The sequence below is a fragment of the Ochotona princeps genome, chromosome 4 (genome assembly GCF_030435755.1).
Source record: "Ochotona princeps isolate mOchPri1 chromosome 4, mOchPri1.hap1, whole genome shotgun sequence".
NCBI classification, from domain to species: Eukaryota; Metazoa; Chordata; class Mammalia; order Lagomorpha; family Ochotonidae; genus Ochotona; species Ochotona princeps.
This window is the reverse complement of record NC_080835.1, coordinates 38440793-38451677: the sequence shown is the minus strand read 5'-3', so window position 1 is coordinate 38451677 and position 10885 is coordinate 38440793.

Sequence of the window (10885 nt, the reverse complement as noted above, 5' to 3'; positions counted from 1 at the left end):
AAGGACATCTATGAAACCCAGCCCTTTCAATCAGTCATGTTAGCCCTGCAGTTATATGCCCAGGAAGCAGTTGGTTGAATTATGAGCTGTTTCACTGTCAAGAGGGGTATGGTAATTTCACAAACATGGCTATGACATACAGCCTCATATGCAGCATCCTTGGTTTGTGTTTTCAATGGGACATGTGATAAGTATACTGGAAAGTTGAAACTAGAAAGAACTTTGGAGGTCTTCTAGGATATAGACCTTCCAATTTTGTGAGTTTTTTTTTTAAATCAAAATACCTTTTTCTATAGATATCTAAAATGGAGCATCAATGTCTAAGAGAGGAGAAGCTTCATTGCTTGAAATGTACAGCATGCTTGCACTGTCACCACTTTGCCTTCTTCCCACTGAGTTTGCCTTTTCATCGCTGTCAGCAACAAGACTTAGAAAATCTGGGTTTTTAAATTCACACTGTAATTAGCCCTGTTCATTACGAATTAGTGGTTATTTAAATAATATTGTAAACTGTACTGCTTTCTTCTTTCAACTACCATGTTGTGTTTACTTTTGGCATCTTACATTTCTTATCCTGTGTGTATGTTTGTGTGTGATGGATGCGGTTTTTATTGATTGAAAATGTCTTTTACCTCAGATACATGATGGAAACAATATGGACCTAATAGTATTACCCGCTTCCCTATATCCCCTGAACCTTTTTTTTTTTAACCGTAATTAACTATGTAAAGATTGTCAACAACAATACAATAAAATAAATTTTAAAAAAAAGAAAATGTTCTAAATTTACCAAATTGTCACAAAATTTAAAATTTCATTGGATTAGTTTGCCAGAGCTGCTATAACAAATGTCACCAAGTGATTAAATCACAGAAATTTATTTTTCATAATTTGGAAGCTACAAGTCCAATATCATGATGTTTGTTAGGATTGTTTTTGACACCTCTCTCTTTAATTTGAAGATAGCTGTCTTCACCCTGTGTCTCACATAACCTTCTCTTAATGCACCTGTGTCCTAATTTTCTTATATTAAGACCTACTCAAAACCCTCATCTTACCTTAATTACTTAATTATCTCCACATACAGTTTGATTCTCAGTTGTGGAGGGTTAGGACCTCCACATATCAATGTTGCAAACACATAATTCAGCTTTTCACAGTGTTAAATGTATCATCTACCTGCATGCTACTTTGACTACATTTAGGAATATAGATTCAAGATAATTTTTGGCCAAAACCTTGAAGAAATTTTTTCTGTTAATCTTCTAATGAGATTGTAGATGACAGTTCTGATGCCAATCATTTTTTACATTTTTTAATTAACTTCATTTGGTTCCTTTAGAAACTTTTAGGTTTTCTCTTAAATTTTATAATAATTTCTTCAGTTTGGGTCTTTTACATTTCATTTTGCTTTGAGTTGAACATGTCATGTCAATTTTAATACTCCCTTATATATCTTTCTAGTGTTGGAAATTTCACTTTCGGTATTTCATTGATCTATCGCTTTTTCCTTCTGCTGCAACTCCAATTAGAAGTTAGAATGTTTATTCAAGAATAATTCCTTAGCTCAATCTAACATAGAACTAATTTGCACTTCACCCAAGATCCCCCTGCTACTCCTCTCATCTACTGATTTTTGTAATTATATTTATGATTCTTATGATATTGAGTTTTTATTGTCTCTCCTTACTTTATTCATTGCTATTTCATCTTGATCTCTCTGAATATATTGCAGTAATTTGAGGAAAGTCCTCTGTTCTGTTAATTCTGTTTTGTTAGATATTAGTTGTTTTGTTTATTGGCTTTGATGTTTCTACTTTATGATGCCAGTTTTCAGATGTATTTGGGATTCTTGGTTAATGATTGTCCTGTGGGAGGATCCTCTAGTCTTTCAAATCTGTATCATGAAAAATGTGAAATCTACTCATTTTATATAAACTAAAAAATAACAATAGATAATCCCCCAAAATTAGAATTTGTAGCTGTGCAGGTCCAAGGGAGAAACTGAATTTACCACTTGATGGATAAACCTTTGGGTTAATTTTAGTTTCCTACAGTGATTGTAGGACAGGGATGGGACACAGCGCTGGATTTGCTGTAATGTCTTGTCTTCTGGGTGTGGGTGACCCCAGCAACTCTGGCATCGTTGAATTGCTGAAGAGTTTCCCAGACTGCCCTGTTATCCTGCAGCCACACTGTAAAGTGAAGGTTACTAGATCCAGGTCCATTTTCTTACTGAGTTTCTTCCACCACAGTAACTACCTATAGTCTCTTCCACTTCAGACGTCAACTTACTCCAAGTATGAATGACAGAATATTGCTCACCTCATAGCAGTGTTGTTCTGCATGTGTTTATGCCTTCTTCCTCTAGTAATACACATTGTTCTGCTTTTTTGCTGGAGTTCTTCAAAGTTTATCACTTATTCATGGACTCTCCTATTTTGATATTCAATTTTATTTCTGATTTCTTTCGTTTTCAACCTCTTCCTGGAGCTTTATGGCCCATCCTTGAGTTGTGTTGTCCAATACAGCAGCAATAGCTACATGTGACCACTTACATTGAAGTTGCTTATAATAAGGTAAAAGTTACAGTTCAGTCTCTTAATCACAGTAGTCACCTTTAAGTGCTTCATGGCAATGTGTGGTGACCAGCTACACAGTGGACTGCTTTTATCAAGAAGGTTTCTGTCATCACCACAAAAAGTTCTATTGCATAGCACCACTCTACTGTGTTAGATGTGAAAAATATAGACATCCCTAAACTCTTTTTTGGAATGCTATGAGGAATAGATAGTGTTCAGCATGTGTTGGATAAATAGAAAGGTGCTTGATCAATGTTTATGACCATTCACTTTATGGTCAGTAAATAATAATGCCCAGACTTGTACCTGCTCTTCCTGCCTCACTGTTCTCCATTATAACCAAAAATGAGTAAGAATTTAGAAACAGGAAACCAGAGGAGACCAAGGGAGACCAGAGAAGAAATTGAGGCAGGCCTTGAGAATGATTTAAAAACACACACTTCAAAACACTACCCTTATACAAAAAATCTGGAAAAAAAAGCAAGCTTAAAGTGTTTGTTTAATGCTCACAATTATTTTGTCAAGAAGTTAGTGTTACTCTACCCCCTACACACAGTTAATGCAGCTCATGAAAGTGAAGTAAATCCTTCAAGACCACACTGTTAGTCAACAGTGAGTCAGTGGGAATGCTAGGACCTGGGTCCATTGCTTCTTCCTCTTTGTTCCCCTAGAGAGACTAAAAGTTAGTAACTCATTGGGAAACAGTTCATAAATCTAGCCGAAACATTCAAACACACTTCTAATACCAACACCCCTGTACAGCAGTGGTCCCCAAATTTGTTTAATCATGGTTCCCTTAGTGCACATTTTTAACAATACACATATACATACATTTATAGGTGTATATACATTTATTGTGAATTATAACTATATTACTCTAGTATACATGTTAGCAAACACCCAAAGCTGTGCACTAAAAGGATAACAATCTTGTTAATAAAATCCTAATTCTGCTTTCTCATTCTATAATATTATTTCAAAAGCTCCCTAGTTTGCCACTCCCCTCCCCCTGCTGTGGATAGGACTGCTCAAAGCCATGCTCATGAAAGAACGAATATTTTATGGATGAACTTGCAGGCTTGGGAATCATCTGCTCATCCAAGCCATACTGAAAAGAAACATAATTGGGCCATAATGTATTCAGTGTCAGCCACATTCTTGTAGGAACTAGGGCTTTTCACTACTTTTATGCACCAGTAGTCTGACTTTGTCACTGGTTCTTATTTCAAAAAGATAATTAACTCTAACCTTCCATTCAAAGGTTGCCCCTGGCTACGTGTCTTATCTGTGAAAGGCACAAAAATGGGTAAAGTGGCACCTAAATGCATCTAGATTTTTTGCCCTTAAAAATACAGTATTTCTTCATTGCAATTTTCTTCTTCATTGCATCTTTACTGCAAAGAAGTGAGACTTGATGAAAATAGCTGTTATTGAAATCATTGAGATTTTAAAAAATGATCTGTTTTCATGGCTCTCCATTGATTGTTATGGTAACAGTGTTCCTTATGTAGTGTTTCTCATCTTAAAAACATTGTCATGTGTTTAATTTTCTCTAGGATGCCAACTCTGTCCTCTTTGTTTCTCTTTCCTCTTATGTCTGTATTTCTTTCTCAAATAGAAGACTACATGTGTCCCCTTTACAGGTGAGGAACCTGGCTTGAGAGGTTAGGTCAATAGCTAGTAACAGAAGAAGTCAGGTCTCAGACTTGGGTTCTTTTCTCCAAAGCCAATGCTATGGTGATCTAGTTGGTGCTCTGTAGATGGCAGAGAGAATACTGTATATCTAAGACCAGCACAGCCAAGCTACCAACTCAGCTTCATCTTGCACTGAGAGATTAGCAGGGTTCCACATAAATACTCCCTCAGTGGAGGCTGATCCTACATTTGCTGTTCAGCTGGTACAAAGCCTCTTGGAGAAGCACAGACCCCTGAAGTGTTTATCACAGGAGAGCAAATTGACAAATACAGATTAACTCACACAGGAATGGATATGGATCAGTGCAGTGGGCCCAAGACATATTTTCATGGGTTGAATAGAGTCTTCATGACTATGTCAGCAATAGTTTTTTTTCTTTTTTTAAAGATTTATTGTATTTTTTCATTGGAAAGTCAGATATACAGAGAGGAGAAGAGAAAGAGAGAAAGATCTTCTGTCTGATGATTCACTCCAAGTGGCCGCAATAGCCGGTGCTGTGCCGATCCAAAGCCAGGAGCCAGGAACTTCCTCCAGGTCTCCCACACGGGTGCAGAGTCCCAAGGCTTTGGGCCATCCTCGACTGCTTTCCCAGGCCACAAGCAGGGAGCTGGATGGGAAGTGGAGCCTCTGGGATTAGAACCGGCACCCAAATGGAATCTGGGGCACGATCAAGGCAGGACTTTAGGCGCTAGGCCACCGAGCTGGGCCCAATAGTTTTTTCAGTGTCGGTTGAATTCAGCCTTTATTATCATCCCTGCTCATCTTATCACCCTGGTTCTTCCTGAATTTTTTCAGCAGTTGCTTACTCTCCCTCAGTTTCCTACCTCCCTTCTCTCTGCCATATGCCACTTGGGTCATCTTTGAAAAGACTGCTTTAATGATGACTCCTTTAGCTTACAGCCATTAGTACCACATTACTATGAGAACAAGTTAAGAAAGTTGACTTGCCATCCAGCATTGTTCATCCTACTCCACATCAACTTCCCAGCTTCTTCTCCCACTGCCCTGCTTTTCTTTGTGCTTTTTTTCTAGCCTCTTAAGTCTAATCACTGTTCTCCAAAAATAGCCAGCACTTTCATGCCTCTCTGCTTGGCTCATTCTCTGCCCTCTGCCTGGAATGTCCTCAACCTCCTTACCCTCAGTGGAATCTTCCCCATCCTTCAGCAAACAGCTGAAATGCTGCCTGTTCTGTGAAGGTTTGCACTCCCACCCCTTGCCAGGTAGGGTGTGTCACTCTAAGCTTGAACCTCTAAAACACTTGTTACTCTTCTTACCACAGGAATCTGATTGGTTGCTTACACATCTTTTTGGCTTGTGAGATGATGAACTCCTGAAGGATAAAGAGAGTATCTTACTCATTTTTGGGTCCTTAGTGTTGACATCAGCAGGCATTTGAAATTTTTTATTGAATTCATTCATAGAACTAAGCAATTTTGGGAGATCTTAAGAGAGCTAAATTCCTACCATATCTGAGATAAGTAGCAAGAGATAAAGCATGGGTTCTGTAATATATATATATATATATATATGCATTTTCTAAGTATATACCTACTCCTTCTAAAATGCTGAAGTAAGAAATGAATGTATTTTTATAATGTTTGAAAGCCTTTCACTAGCTTTATCGAAAAGTTCATGCTATGCCAAAAATAGTGGAAATAATACTAGATTGGAATGGACAGCTGTGGGTTTCTAGCCTTAGTTTTGCTCCTAACCTCTGTGTGTGTAAAAAGTTACTTGTTTATAGTTTATTATTTACAGAATATTCATGCTGGACAAAATGACATCTAAAGAAGTTTCCTGAGAATTACCTATACTTTGAGGATTATTATTTTCTTAGTTAGGAAAACTAAGTCTTAAATTACCTTTTCATTTGACGGTCCTTTATCAGCAAGAGCAAACATTTCATATTATGTAAAAATATCCCATGGCACCATTACTTAAAATTAAGGTATTGGCAAAGATGCAAGATACATTGTCAAGTGAGATAAGAGCCCTTGATGTGGAGATGGGAGGGAGATGAAAACAAAAGTAAAAACAAGCCAAAAGCCACGAACCTTTTTAACTGAGGATTCATTTGAAGTTGGAAGGCCTAGCAATGGGAGAAGAAAGACACCTCAGAAAGATTGATTGATCTGTGGGGTTCATACTTATTCAGGGGAGAAAAAGATGTCCAAGTCACACCTAAGGATTGTTGAAGAGGGAGAGGATGCTTAGATGTTGAATTCAGGTTTTCAGGAAAGACATTTTACAAAATGACTTGGATCAAAAAAGAACTGAAAGCTTCAGGGTGCTATGTGTTGCTATGTTGCTGACTGTAACTGGCTGTTGAGACAACTTTCCTTTGCCTAAGAAAAAGTAACCCATGGACCCAGCGTGGTAACCTAGTGGCCAAATTCTTGCCTAGCATATGCCAGAATCCCATAAGGGCACTGGTTTGTGTCCTGGATGCACCACCTCCGTTCCAGCTTCCTGCTTGTGGCCTGGGAAAGCAGTAGAGGACCCTGCACCCATGTGGGAGACTGGAGAAAGTTTCTGGTACCTAACTTCAGATTGGCTGAACTCTGGTTATTGTGGCCACTTAGGGAATGAACCAGCAGATGGAAGATCTTTCTCTCTGTCACTCTTCTCTCTGTGAATCTGACTTTCCAATAAAAATGAAATAAATAAAAGAAAGTGAAAGAAAAGAAAAAGTAACCCTTCACAATATTTTTAATTTGATAATTCCTACTTTTGAAAATAAGCTTTATTTTAGAACAACTTTAAGTTCACAGAAAACTGGACGCAAAGGCAGAGTTCCCATATATATCTTGCCCATGTAGAACCTCCCCCAGTGCAATATCCATTACCAAAGTGGAATACTTACTGCATCCTGTGAACCTACATGACGTACCATTAACAAATGGAGTGCATAGTCTATATTAGGTTCATTTGTAGCACTTTAAACTTTGTAGGTTTCAGAAAATGTACAATGATACATGTCCAGTATTACAGTGTGACACATATAGTTTGATATGTTTCAGTGTCCTAAAAATAGTTTTAATGGCCTAAAATTTTTTTTGTGTCTTCTCTGTTTCTGTTCCCAGCCCCTGGTAACTATTGATCTATTTACTGTCTCCATAGTTCGCTTTTTTCAAAATGTCATACAATTATATTCATGCAGCATGATGCCTTTTCTGATTGACGTCTCAGCAACATGCACCTACAGTTCCTTCAGGTCTTTCCATGGTGTGATAGGTCATGTCTGTTTAATGCTGATTAACATATCAGTGTCTTTGGAGGTCACAGTTTATTTATCCATTCACAGTGAAGAGTATCTTGTTTGCTAACAAGTTTTAATAGTCATAAATGAAGCTACTATATTTATACACAGTTGTAAATTTTTTGTATAGACAAAACTGAGTGAATAAATATGAAGGAGTTTTATTGTTGGATGCTATCATCAAAGTATACTGTATTTAGTTTTGTAAATAACTACCAAACTTATTCCAAAATACCTGTGCCTTTCCATCACCCCATCAGCAACAAGTGTTGCTCCATATCCTTACCAACATATAGTGTTGTCAACGTTATATATTTGGACTGTTTTAATAGATGAACCATAGTGTCTCGTGATTTTAATTTGCAATTTCCTAAATATGGATGACTTTGAGAATCTTACATGTTAATTTGCTTACTGTACACATTTCATCAAGTGTCTTTTCAGCTCTTTGGACTATTTTTTAACATGTTTCATTTTCTAATTGTTGAGTTGTGAGTTCTGTGTCTATTTTGGATAATAGTTCTTTATTAGATATGTATTTTATTGTAGTCTGTAGTTTGTCATCTCATTACTTTGACAATCTCTTTTGTAAGATGTTTGCAATTTCCTTTGTGGAACTCTGCAAAGCTGTTATTCCCATTTTTAATAGATCTATTGAAGCAAAATTCTTTTAAATTGCTTTTGCAGAAATCTCACTTATCTACTGGCTTCTGTCTATCCTACAGAAATAGGCCTTGTTTATTTGCATTTCTTTGTGTCAGAAATTAACACATTCGAAGGTAAAAAGTATCTTGTCAAATTTAAGTTATAACTTGAAATGTGTATTTGGAATTTTCTTGTCTTGGAGGTGACAGACTTCAGCTGTATTTCTTAAACCAACTTTTGATATATCTGATGTCATAGACTAAGGGATTTCAACTTATGTTCCAGAAGTGCTCATGAGAGAAATTTTTTTTTAATGAGTTTCCATACTATTTTGGTAACGTCTGTCAGTTGGAATGTGGGCTTAGTAGATACTGAGCTGTTCTGTGACTATGAATTCCGTTTCCTGAGAAGACTGACTAGACCTGAGACAAGTCTCCTGTCCTGGAAGATTCCAGGGCTTAGTCTCTTGAGTATTTAAGGAAAAAATGGTCAAGGCCACAGGGAGCTCTGGCCCCAGGGTGACATAATGCTAGGAAGCAGCCAGGCATATGGTGCAACAACTGTGCATCTTTTTATGGATGTGGAGATTTGGTGCTAGGAATTGAGTCATTGTTGACTTTTTCAAGTCTATTTCAAGACTATTTCAAGTCTATAGGATCTTTCTAGAAAGTTGTTTTCAAAAAGTGAGCTCCAAGAACTCCTGGCAGCTATAGAGCAAGTATATATAGAACACAAAATTTAATGACCACAGTGTCCTGTGATATCTTTAGTTTTCAAAGACAAATTGCATTATGAATATTTTGCTGGATGTACAAAGGCATAAATTATGATAAAAATTTCACTAAATTTGGGAATAAACTAGCAAGATGGGAGATTTCTCTTAGACTGTCTCTGTTTCTGTCTTTCTGCCTTCCAAGTAAATAAAAATAAATGCATTAAAAATTTAGATAGGGGCTGGCATGGTGGTACAGTAAGCTTATCTCCACATCTGGCGTGCATTCCATATGGGCACCAGTTCAAGTCCTAGCTGCTTTACTTTGAGTCGACCTCCCTGCTTGTGACCTTGGATGGTGATGGAGAATGACCCAAGTCCATTGGCCCTTGTCCATGTGGGGGACCCAGAAGAACCTCTGGCTCCTCAGAAGCCCTGAGCAGTCCGCAGAAACAGAACAATAAACGTCCTTCGGGACCAGGGAGGAGAGCTTTCTCTGGTCCGAGCCTGGCTCCACCTCTGGACCCCCACCCTCCCTCGCAATGACCATCGGGATCGCTCCGAAAACCCCTCACAGCAAACAAACAATCATACAAACTAAAAAAAAAAAACCTAAAATAAATAGACAAACAACAGAAAGTAGAGCTTGGAATCTGACAGGAAAGAGCTGGCGTGGATTGGCTCATGCCTCGCTGCGTGGGACACAAAGATTAGTCACTCCTCACCATGGTGTTGAGGATTTTCCTGCACCCCGCCCCCCAAAAATGTTCTGCACCTTAATTGTTGACAAATATCTTGTTAGAGTTACAAGCCAGTCTAGGTTACCCTAAAATCTGCCAAGATCAGCAAAATTATACTTCAACACAACAAATGGCTAAATACTAAAATGAAATAGACACGAGACAGCTGAATGGTACCTTATAGCCATTTTAAGGTATGTAGCAGCCGGTCCGGTCCTGTATACCTGTATATAAACTAAAATTGAGATGTCAATGAGCTAATCAGAGGTTGTGGTTAAGAACTTGCTTTTTTTTTTTTTTTAACATACTGGTTACTCAAAACCATGTCAATTCCATAATGTTGCAAATTGCTGTTGATGTTATATTGGGACTCTTAATTGACTGGGATGATATTCTACCAGCTCTAACTTTGGACCAGAAGTGGTCTCCCCAAGAAACTGTTCAACCCATGTGGACAATAAGTAGCTGGACTCTATGCTTGGTATACGTTTGCAAGGAAAGAATCTTGATTGAATTTGAACTGTAATACTGCATCAAGGTGGAGGAATCCACCAGGGGGGAGGGGAGGGGGAGGGGTGGGGGGATTCCCAGAGCCTATGAAACTGTCACATAATGCAAAATATTAATAATAAAAAAAAGAACCTCTGGCTCCTGATTTCAGATAGGCTCATTCTGGCTGTTTGGGGGGAGTGATACAGCAGATGGATGATCTCTCAGTCTCTGCTTATCTTTGTACCTCTGCCTTTCTAATTAAAATAAATAAATATTTAAAATTTAGATAATAAAACAGAAAATATATTGGAGCTATTTATTAAAGTAGTACATCTTTTCTCCTTTTGTTTTCTTAAAAGATTTATTTAATTTACTTGAAAGTCAGAATTACAGAAAGAGGGAAGAAAGGTCTTCTGTCTGCTGGCTAACTCCCCAAATGGCCGCAATGGTTGGAGCTGAGCCACTATGAAGCCAGGAGCCAGAAGCTTAGTCCAAGTCTCCCACGTGGGTACAAAGGCCCAGGGAGTTTAGGCATTGTCTCCTGCTTTCCCAGGCCATTAGAAGGAAGCTAGATTGAAAGTGAAGCAGCTAGGACTAGATCTGGTGCCATTTTGGGATGCCAGCACTTCAGGCAGAGGATAAGCTTGCTACATCACCATACTGGCACCATCTTTTTTCCTTTTGGAGCAAGGGTCAAATATGAAACAATTTTTTGTAATAAATTATGATAAAGAGTATGCCTGAAGGTTGAGAAGATTA